Genomic DNA, 10945 nt, shown 5'->3' with positions numbered 1-10945 from the left:
AGGGGGCACCCCCCCCCCCCCCCCGTAGTTCTCCTTACTAACCTCCTGCTGTGACCCAAAACTCAGTATATAGCGGGCTATTGCCTTCCGTATGTTGAGCGCCGCAGACAGGATTGATACCGACAATACTGGCGAGATCAACCCCGCTGGCTGATTGACACCGAGCTCTGCCTTTCTAGAGGCAGAGCCAGTTATACCCACCACCTCTCCCACCCCTCCCTGCAGTCAGAGGTAGAGAAATGGAGAGGGGGGAATCCCCCAAGCGAGCGACTATATGTGTTCGCTCACATCCCGGTCAATAGAGCCATCGTGTGACAGTTTCAATGTCACACGTTCGCTCTAACTATGGGGATGAATGTAATTCACTCACCCCATAGTTCTCCTTTAAATAGCAACACTTCTTAAAGCATGCTTGAAACACAACTTGGGGAATCCCACACATATAAAAACTATGTGTTAAACAAGGACTATTGGGAGAGTAAAATGTACTCTTCCCAATAGTTTGAGCCGGTATGGGACACAAAAAAAAAAGCTGGGCTCTGGGGCGGCCACATCCCCATCTAGGGCAACTCAGTTAGTTACAAAGCAGTAGAACTAAGGCACAAATAGATCCAAAGAAGGTAGGGTGCCGTGTCCTTCAATGAACACAGAGAAATAGACCCTTACTCCTTGACACTAGGCAAAAAAACTGAGCTGTCCTGGATGGGGGTCTGGCAACCAGCATGGGCTGCCTAGCGTCCTACTCCTACAAGTGGCGGTATAACCCATCGGTAAAGGGATTAAGATCTCCGCTGTGTCCCTCAATGAATGTAAGAGGAAAAGGGTCTGGTTATAGTTCTTTTTTAAATATGCAAAACATTTTCCTAATAATCAGGGTACATAACATTTTACTGTGTCTTTATAAAAGGTTTTAACTGGTATTCAAGTATAACCAATTTCAAGAACAGAAAAGTATCATATTGCAGTTTACAAGTTCTTAGATGTGGTGGCTGCATTTGTTTTCTTTATTCAGACGTATTACATTTTCTGCAAATATATATAAAATAAGAAGGTTTGGATCTCACCAGAAATCCAGTGTCCTTCTGATTTCCTATGCAAGGAACACAAACAATGTTATCAACCTTCCCAGCTATCTTCTGTGAGCTGCAGAACACCCTCCCCCTATGTGACGGAGATGAGAGGGGGATGTGTTTGTAGTCCAAATCAGGATAGCAGCCTAAAGGTGACAATGCTACTCCTCCATAGATACAGTACAGAGAGGGAGTGTTGTTGCACTAGAACAGGGAGTGTGTTATTGGCACCACCACTAGGTGAAAACAGAGGAAAAAAGCTTGAAAAAAATGAAAGCGAATGCAAGCACATCAGGACTGGGTTGGGAAGCTGTAATAGATTACATTTTTGTTTTCGGTTTAGATAATAGAAGTAAACCAAAGATTAAAGCAAATAACGATGCAATTCAAAAAGGGCATATTTAACTGTACTGCATGAATAGCCCAACACCGTTATCTATTCACCTTATCAAAAACACACACTGCTTCCCAATTCAATCCTTTGGGTGAGCTGCATTCCAGCCTTCCTGCAGAATATGGCACATGGGTAGCAATGAATGGAGCCATAGTGTACTTGCACACAAAGGAGGCATTGGGGATGTTTTTGGGAGAAAAGCTGTATGGCACCGGGCAAGTCTGCACAGTGAAGAAAACTGGGATCGGGATGAAGGTAGGTATTTAACATGGTACTCTGCACTCAGGGGAGTGGGTGGACTTTTTTAAAGGGCAAGTGCACTAAAAGGGAACTTGTCCTTTAAATACATAAAAGGCAGTATAGGGCTCCACGTCCCAGGTGGGTTTTTTCTTTTAGTCCCGTGTGGTCCAGTGCATCTGTATGCGTTTCCATGCGTTCCAGACCAGAGAAAATGAGAAAAGCAGTATTTTTTCTGTTTGGTCTAGAACAGACTGCGCTGGTGTAAACAGAGCCCAGAAATACCATAGGGATACTTTTTTTGGTCCGGGAACAAACTGGTTCTGGTCTGGACATGGTGTGAACAAGCCCTTAAGTTGGATAATAAAGAAAAATATATTTTTAAAAAACTATATCATGTTACAGTGTGTACCTCTATTGTGTGATCCAATGTCAATTGACACAAAGTGACTCCTGACATTACCCGACCATGTGGGAGTATTGTGTATCCTATAGAACGGAATAGCAGTTGATATAACTGATCACTTTACAATGGCCTCAATAATTTCTGGGTTAGCAAAAGCAATTCTCAGGCATTCAGCAGCATGTCCAAGAACTCTCCAGAGTAGGAAACCAGTTAAAAGCCCACAGAGTGACAGATTACTGCAATGTATTTTATTGATCTGTACTTGCTGGTAAATAAATATGTCTAACGAGAGAAAATGATTCCAACAGTCAAGAAGTATTTGTTGTGATGCTTAAATGGAGGTATACAAAATCCAGCCTTATAACAGAAGGTCTGTCTATGGGGGTTGTTACTGCCACTGATGCACAACACATATATTCATATCAATAAACCACACAGTTGTATTTCCAAAACCGTGAAAGGTTAAGATGTGCACATTTCCCATTGGATTTCTGGACCTTCTCTTGTAAGCCTGTCATGGCTCCATGTATCGCCAGTGTTCATGGGCTTTTGTTTGCTACGGATCTACTTCTCTCCCCATACAAGTCTATGAGAGTGCAAAAGCAGGTCTGTGCAAAAACTGCACCTGCATTGAATTCTGAATAATCTTAGAAATGTCTCAAACTGATGTCAAAGCAAGCTGAATTTTCCCATTGAAGCCAGCTGACATAGACCCTTACAGTAATAATGCAGAGTCATCAGCTAAACATAGGTCAGACTTAAGGTGCCCATACACTGTGCGATTATCGCACGATAATCGCAGGAAATCCCGCGATCGTACGATAATCGCCAAGTGTATGGAAGGCGTGTGACCATTTTTACTGTACGGTCGCATGTCTTTTGTCTTAGGAGCATGCTAGAAAACCAGCCGAGAATCATACGATTTTCGGCTGGTTTTTAGCATGATCGTAAGATCAATGCCACACAGGCCGGTGTGCGCATGCGCACACTGCCCGTTCAGCATTGCGGTCATCGCAAGTACGATCTGCCTGTCCATGATGGGCAGATCGTACGTTTTTTTAATTACTTTACAACCATGGCAGGACTAAGGTCTTGCCATGGTTGTAAAGTGTATGGCCACCTTTACAGATACCATCTGAAGCTTCAATCCTGGGACCCAGAATTCAAAATTTCCTGCTACATAAGTAATGGCTAAAGTGAAAGTAGAATAACTAGCCTGCTTAAGAACAATCTTCTTGTCCATCGAACCCTTTAAAATGCCTATAACCTCAAAACAATGGTCTATATTTTTGGAGGCCTACATCTGGAGAGCATCCAGATGTAGGCACTTATTTGAAACTTGAGTGGCATCCTCATCAAAGGGGAACCAGCGCTCCAGGTTAATAGAGAAAAAAGCCTTCTCTCTGGACAATGTTTATAATTATAAATCTCTCAGGATAGGCCCACTCCTTGACTATAAACAATTTGTGGATTTGAAAAGACCCTGGTCTTTTTGTAGGCCCTTTGAATTTGATTGTGCAAAGCAAACTGAACTTCTTCCTCCTGAATATCTAAGGACTCATAGATGGCCTTAAGCAGGTCATCAACATCCTCCTGAGAAAGCTTAAATCTAGAAACTCTAGAGGAATCTTTCCCCTACTGGTCCACCAGACAAATCTGGCTGGGAAAGAATGGGGCCACCGGAATCCCCAGCACGATGACTAGGGATGCACCGATACCGGTATTTTGGTACCGAGTATTTTGTTTCTGAACTCGCCGATACCAATTACCAGAAGTCCCATTCAGGAAGCCAGGTGGCATTTAATGACTCCCCACCTGGCTTCCCGATTAGCCGGGCAGTGGGTAAAGACTCGCCACGCGGCTTCCCGATTAACAAGAAAGCCGTCCCATACGATCAGTGCGGATCTCTGTCCCCCCTGACCTCGGTATGTCCAGCCTGTCAAGCCCGGGGCCTCTCCAGCCAGGAGCGGCCTTCCTCCGGTACCCAGCCGGAGCCATGTTGCTGGCCAATCATGGAAGCCGAGCGCTATGTAATGACGCGGCGCCCTGCTTTCTGATTGGCCGGCTCCATGCTCCCCCATCATGAGATGACGAGGGAGCATGAAGTCGGCTTCCCGAAACAATCAGAATGCCGGGCGATGCGTCATTACACGCTGCCCGGCTTCCTGATTGGCCGTGAAGTCGGCTCCATGCTCTCTCATCACAAGGGACGAGAGAGCATGGAGCCGCTTCCCTGCCAATCAGGAAACCGGACAGCGCGTAATGACGCGCTGCCCGGTTTCCTGATACAGGAAGTATCGGGCTAGGCATCAGAGCAAATACTCGGTATCGGCACCGATATCGATACTAGTATCGGTGCAGCCCTAATGATGACCCCTCTGCGAACCCCCCCCCCCCATAAAGCTGACAAAACAGGAATGTGGGGACTATGGCATAGGAAGATGTTGAGCAGGGGGGCCAAGAGAAGATTGAAAGGTGGACACTCACTCCTCCTTTGGAGATGGGAGGAAGGTGTTACACGCATCAGCAGATTCCTCCTTAAGCACATCACCAATACAAGGGTAGCATAGAGGTTTAGCCCAGGTGCTTCCCAACTTGAAACCACAAATCTTTTAGGGATAGTTCCCCTTGCCTTCTTAGGGACCTTCGCCTAAGGATCACCATACACATTACAATCAACTTTAGATTTACCAAAACGTTGTAATATGAAGGACCTATCTAAACTATCCAATCGGTATCCAATCAGGCAGGCCCTTCTACTATATAGTTGTTGGTCGATCTAAAGGAGATTGTACAATCAGATTTTAACATGTGTAACTTAAAGGGAACCAGCAGTGAAGGAATCAAATATGTGCCTAATTCACTCCATGAAATAAGGAGAGGGAGATGTGACAATTTGAGACGAGGCTGGGCATGGTGCAAACTGTTAGCCCAAGTACGTTCAAAACTGTGACCGCCACCCACTCCTCCTGACCCAATCTGTGGCAGCAGTTGCGACAGGGGGATTCCCACCCCCTTTGTGACGTAAAGCTGAAGGTCAGGGGGGGGGGGGAGCGCCTCCCTACAACTGATTGGGATGGGAAGAGGGGATGGCAGCCAGAGTTTTGAGTGGGCTTGGGCAAACTTAGGCAAACTGGGTTCACACCAAGCCCAGCCTCACCACTAGTGACAGCTACGCTGTCAGCTTCACTCTGCACAGATATGTCCCAGCCTGGGGATCAACAATCTAAACACTAGCCACCTCCACAATGTGTTCTAACATCATTCACAGCATCCACTACTGCATGCCTGACCTTTAAAAAAAAAACTTGCTGCCTTGCTCAGACAGGAATGTAACAGACCCATGGCAGCTTCTGGCAAAGTTCTTCATTGCTAGTTACAAAATTCAGCAGAATGATTTCTAAATATTGTTCTACTGAAAAGAAACCTTTGCAGGAAATATTTACAGAAAAGGTAATACAAGACAGACATCAGCAACAATTAAAGGCAAAGTTATCCTTAAGAGAAGAACTGCAGGCAATCAAAAAATGAACCCTTGCAGTGGGGCTACCCCCACACCATAAGGGCTGAGTGCTTGTTTTGGTCTAGGGGGTTAAATAAATACAATATACTCACTGATATACTCACTGATCCTTGGTCTCCCTTGGCTGCTAGACTGGTCCCCAGTGGTCTAGGACCCGTTCACATAATCACATTCACCTGCATTAGGTGTGAGGACGCTGAGGGACATAACACAGCCAGTGCAGAGTGGGAGAGAGGTAAGCCCTAGATAAGATCAAGTGAGCATATTTCTTGTATTCTGGCCCCTAGACTAGACCCAAACAAGCAGTTAACCCTTGCAGTGTTGGGGTATCTCCACTGCAAGGGTTCATTTCATAAATACCTAGAGTTCTAAGAGTTCTGTAATTGCCTTACATTTCTGGATCATGAAGAAAGCTTGAAAGGAGTCAGCATGACAGCCAGGCAATTCGCATTTTCAGGAGAAAAGCCCTGTTCGTGTCTCCTTTTTTTATGAAATACACCTTGTAAGCTCCCTTCGCGGGTAACGTAATAGAAGCAATACAGAATTGTACACAATCCCTCCAAGCTCTTACTCAGGCCTCTTATATAAAGTACAGCCCGGACACCCAGCTTACCTCTACCTCACATACACGCTTTCCTTTCTCCGAACTCCCCGCCTACTCAACATCTTCCGCTTCACAGCCAATCAGTGGCCTCCCCTCTTACACAGCCGCACATCCTCCCTGCGGCCTAGGGCAGGCCCGGCTGCTACCATGGTAATGAACGCCATGCTGAGATGGGAAAGGGGAGGCCCTGGCATCCGGACAAGCCAGCACTTCCGGGAGGAGGGATGTGGGTTGGGGACTGGGGGAGGGGCTCCGGGTGTAGGTCCGGGGACAGCGACAGGTACAGCAAGGAAGGTGGCCAAGCTTCTATGTGTAATGCTGACATGTAAACGCCACATTGCAGGTATGTGGATCAAATCACCCCCCGATCATGTGTCTTCATGTTCTGTATACATGAAAAATTGGAATTCATATTACAGTTCATAGGGAGCTGTTTATGCCTGAAGGCTGGCCACACTTGTATTTGTCGCTCGATGGTGCTGGTGTCGGGGTGAGTTACAGGCAGGACAATGTCATTTGGAGCAGCAGGATGTTGTAAGATGACTGTTGTTAGAATAAGCCTTCATTGATCATATCTGTAAAGTCTTGGTGATAAATGATGCATTAGCTAGAAGCTAGATCTGGAATGTGTTTGTACAACCCTTTGACAGCTATATAGATCGTGTAAATAAGCCCTCAGGGTCCTATAAATTGCCTATAGGAGCAGTCAGTCGGGTTTTGTCCTGTATCTGGATGCACTTGAAATCCTGCCTTGACACATGTTTTCCTCATAGTCCGGATCTTCCTGCATCAAGGAAGTTCTGTGTCTTTGGGACAGGTGTGTGATGACTGTACCTGTGTACATGTGGAATGCAAGTCTAGAAAACTGAAACTTTTCTAGGTTTCAGATGATGAGGTCCTGCAAGACACACTCTTTCTCAATGCCTACTCTTGTAAAAAAAAAAGGTGGTGACTTGTGTTTACTTTCCTCTGTTACAGAATTCAGGACTTTCTCCAGGGAGGGCAGAAGTGGAATACTGCTCAAGAAGGCAAAAGAGCATCTGGAAACAGCCCTCGCCTGCCAAATCCTCTCCAGGGGATAGTTATGGTGCAGCTACCTCTGCTGGAGCTCTGTATCTGAGGCCATCCGTGCTGACATGTTTTGGGTTAGTGTGTACTGTCACTGATATTGTCACTTACTGCTTGCTCCATGATCTAATAACCTTGTGGGTGTTTGCTTATAAAACATTGTTTCTCCTAAAAGTATTGCTACATTTTAAGAAAGTTTTCATTGCTTTGGGACAGGGTTCAGCAACCTCCAGCATGTGTCCCAGGGTGGGTACACGATGCATTCTCCGCTGGCATATGAATGCATTGGCTGTAACTGACAGTTCCCTAGGCTCCCAGTTACAAACCTGGCCCACCCACCTCCTTGACATCAGTGAAAAGTGTTGGCAACTAGGGACGCCACTACACTGAGCTAAGGTAGCCAGCCAGTCGTGCTGATGAAGCCATCTTCCTGTAACACATTCCTTGCTTTACCGATATCTTGGCTTTCACTAGCTGCTGTACCACAGACACATAGGAGTCTGTGGGGGGAATTTATCAAAACTGGAGTAGACCGAATCTAGAGCAGTTGCCCATGGCAACCAATCATCTTCTCTCTTCAGTTTGTCCAGTTAAGGTTAGAAAATGAAAGAGAGAAGCTGATTGGTTGCTATGCACAGTTGCTCCAGATTTTGTCTGCTCCAGTTTTGATAAATTGTTTCTTGGTTCTCTTTCTTTCTTGCAATGAGAGATATGCGCTGGTTTGTGAGTGAGGGGATGGTAGATGAGGATTTTTACACACAGGCGACAGCTCACCCACCCTGGTAAGAATCCCGCAGTATAATGACACATGGTACCTAGAGATCAGCTCATACACAGGGCATATTGCTGGTTGTCATCAGGCAGTGGGAAAACAGATCATAACAGATGATATCAAGTACGCCAGCCAAACTGCCCTTAAAATTTTATAAATTTGCTAGGATCTTAGAAAAAAAATATAATCTTATCAGGATGGTGGCTTTATATACCAAACATACAACTTCTGGGCTGGATTAAATGCGTGCCTATTGGGGCTGATCTGAGGACTGAAGTACATGCACACATTGGGGCTTATCTGAGGGTACAGAAAGTGGGGCTGATCTGGGGTCTGAAGGTGCAGAAAGTGGGGCTGATCTGAGGTCTGAAGGTGCAGAAAGTGGGGCTGTTTTGAGGTCTGAAGGTAAAGAAATCGGGGCTGATCTGAGGTCTGAAGGTAAAGAAACTGGGACTGATCTGAGGTCTGAATGTAAAGAAATTGGGGCTGATCTAATGTCTGATGGTAACGAAACTGGGGCTGGTTTGATAAATTGGGGCTGATCTGAGGCCTGAAGGTGCAGATCCTGGGGCTGATCTGAGGCCTGAAGGTGCAGAAATTGGGGTTGATCTGATGAAGGTGCAGAAATTGGGGCTGATCTGAGGTCTGAAGGGGCAGAAATTGGGGTTGATCTGAGGTCTGAAGGGGCAGAAATTGGGGTTGATCTGAGGTCTGAAGGTGCAGAATTAGGGCTAATCTGAGGTCTGAAGGTGCTGAATTGGGGTTGATCTGAGGTCTGAAGGTGTAGAAATTGGAGTTCATCTGAGGTCTGAAGGTACTGAATTGGGGTTGATCTGAGGTCTGAAGGTGTAGTAATTGGAGTAGATCTGAGGTCTGAGGGTGCTGAATTGGGGTTGATCTGAGGTCTGAAGGTGCAGAATAGGGGCTAATCTGAGGTTTGAAGGTGCAAAAATTGAGGCTGATCTCAAATGTTTATGTGATGTTGTAGGCCTGTGTACAATGTGTAAAGAGCGTAATTTGCCATTAGCAGCACAACTATGAGTGCAAAACCTAAAAAATGACTACGAGCATGAGGTGCTATTGTTTACTGATAAGCCGGTTGTCTGATGCCTGTAAAAATGGCACTTGATGTGGAAAAGGACACTGACTCCTGTTTTGTGTTATTTCCCCCTGTCACGGCAGAGAGCCGTGACAGGATCGAGAGGTGAGGGAACCCGGTATGTGTTCCCTCACCTCCCGATCTACTGAGCCGACCTGTGACAGTCTCATTGTCACAGGTCGGCTTAGAACTATGAGGTGAGTGGAAATCACTCATCTCATAGTTCTCCTTTAAAGCTATCTTATCTTTAGTCTTTTTTCTTATTATGGTCAATTGCCCTCTTTTTTTTTTGCAGTGTAACTCAGTGCAACACAGAACAACTGAATCGCACTGTGTTGTACCCATAAAACTTAATGAAATGTCACTTGTGACATTTGTTGGTTTGCAAATGCTCCCGTTTACTTAACACGAAGTCACGTAGGAAAGAAAATGTGGATACCGTGTGTAAACAAGAAAGGAGGTGGAAACTCAGTGTTCCACACACTGAACCTAAACACGAAAATCCACTCTTTGCTTTTGAGAAGTTTGTACACAAGTAAACTAGCTTCAGACTCTGTCCAGGATCTGACTTGATAATCATCTAATAATTTCTAAGGCAGTTGAACCTTGAGTATGGAGTGTTGTGTTTGATGTGATATTAGTATTAGGTTTGACAGTCTGTGTAATAGGTGTCTGTACAGATGGCTTTGTGGCATTTGATATCATTTGTGACAGTGTTTCTGGAAAGGACATCCCCCAATCCCCTTATCTTCGCATTACCTGTGCTTCCTCTCAGCTCCTTACTCCTGTACAACTGGCGCTGGCATTGGCTGTGTTGGTGACCCAGGGGCACAGTGACATAACGCCCCATGTCATCTGAAAGTTCCAAATAGCTGCTAGGTAGGTCCAGAAACAACAGGGTCACGTGCTACTCTTTATCTGCCAAGTATTCTTGCCAAAGCTGAGAGGCAGTGCCAGTAAGATGAGGATATACTGTAGATGTTGTGGGTATACTGTCACCTTGTAATGCATTGTCTGGGGCAGGAAGTAAAAGAAAATTCCCTCATGGTGCACAAACAGCAAAAATAAACTAGCAGGGTTTTAATCCTTTCTGACACGTTCCAAAACTAAAAAAGTGTTTTGACTATGCATACCCTTTTACTTTTTGCCAGGCAATGACGAAATCCACTCCCTGCAGTGTTTCTGTTGGAATATGGAATCCAGGCTGGAATACTAGATTGATGTCCCAGCTTTAGATTGGTGACTTCTAGGAGGAAATATTCTTGCTGGCTTGTCTAGATGTTTTAAAGGAGAACTATGAGATGAGTGATTTCCACTCACCTCAAAGTTCTAAGCTGACCTGTAACAATGAGACTGTCACAGGTCGGCTCAGTAGATCGGGAGGTGAGGGAACACATACCGGGTTCCCTCACCTCTCGATCCTGTCACGGCTCTCTGCCGTGACAGGGGGAGGGGCTGGATTCTAGAGCTGCGGCTAACGATTATTTTCAAAATCGATTAGTTAGTCGATTATTGAGTTCGATTAATCGGTTAATCGGATAAAAAAAAACATTTTAAAAAATGGCTCCAGTGATGAGCTACTAGTTTGTATTGAGATTGTAGTCCACCACGGGAGCAAACTTGGAGTGGTGATAGTAAATAAGAAAAGAAAAAAAAGTGTGGTGTGCAATATAGTGAAATGAAAAGTGTAAAACTATATAGCAATGAATGCAGAATGGCAATGGCTATAGAGGACTACAAATCCCAGCAATAGTACATTATACAGCACAATA

General features: G+C 45.3%; 2 protein-coding genes across 2 annotated transcripts in view; one reads left to right on the top strand and one right to left on the bottom strand.

The window, feature by feature from the left end:
- The window catches only part of NCDN (neurochondrin), a 14289-nt gene extending 8023 nt beyond the window's left edge, over nucleotides 1–6266 (bottom strand). The window contains exon 1 of the mRNA XM_018576555.1: nucleotides 6241–6266. The gene's annotated coding sequence lies outside the window, so the exon portion shown is untranslated. The remainder of the gene's footprint in view (nucleotides 1–6240) is intronic.
- A 214-nt stretch (nucleotides 6267–6480) lies between these two features.
- Nucleotides 6481–10945, top strand: part of KIAA0319L (KIAA0319 like) — an 87758-nt gene continuing 83293 nt past the window's right edge. The window contains exons 1-2 of the mRNA XM_018576597.1: nucleotides 6481–6577; nucleotides 7213–7379. The gene's annotated coding sequence lies outside the window, so the exon portion shown is untranslated. The remainder of the gene's footprint in view (nucleotides 6578–7212; nucleotides 7380–10945) is intronic.

This window comes from Nanorana parkeri, unplaced genomic scaffold (genome assembly GCF_000935625.1).
Source record: "Nanorana parkeri isolate BGI_ZX_2015 unplaced genomic scaffold, ASM93562v1 scaffold70, whole genome shotgun sequence".
Taxonomy (NCBI): domain Eukaryota; kingdom Metazoa; phylum Chordata; class Amphibia; order Anura; family Dicroglossidae; genus Nanorana; species Nanorana parkeri.
The sequence above is the reverse complement of the archived record's forward strand: the minus strand, read 5'-3'. Positions and strand labels throughout refer to the sequence as shown.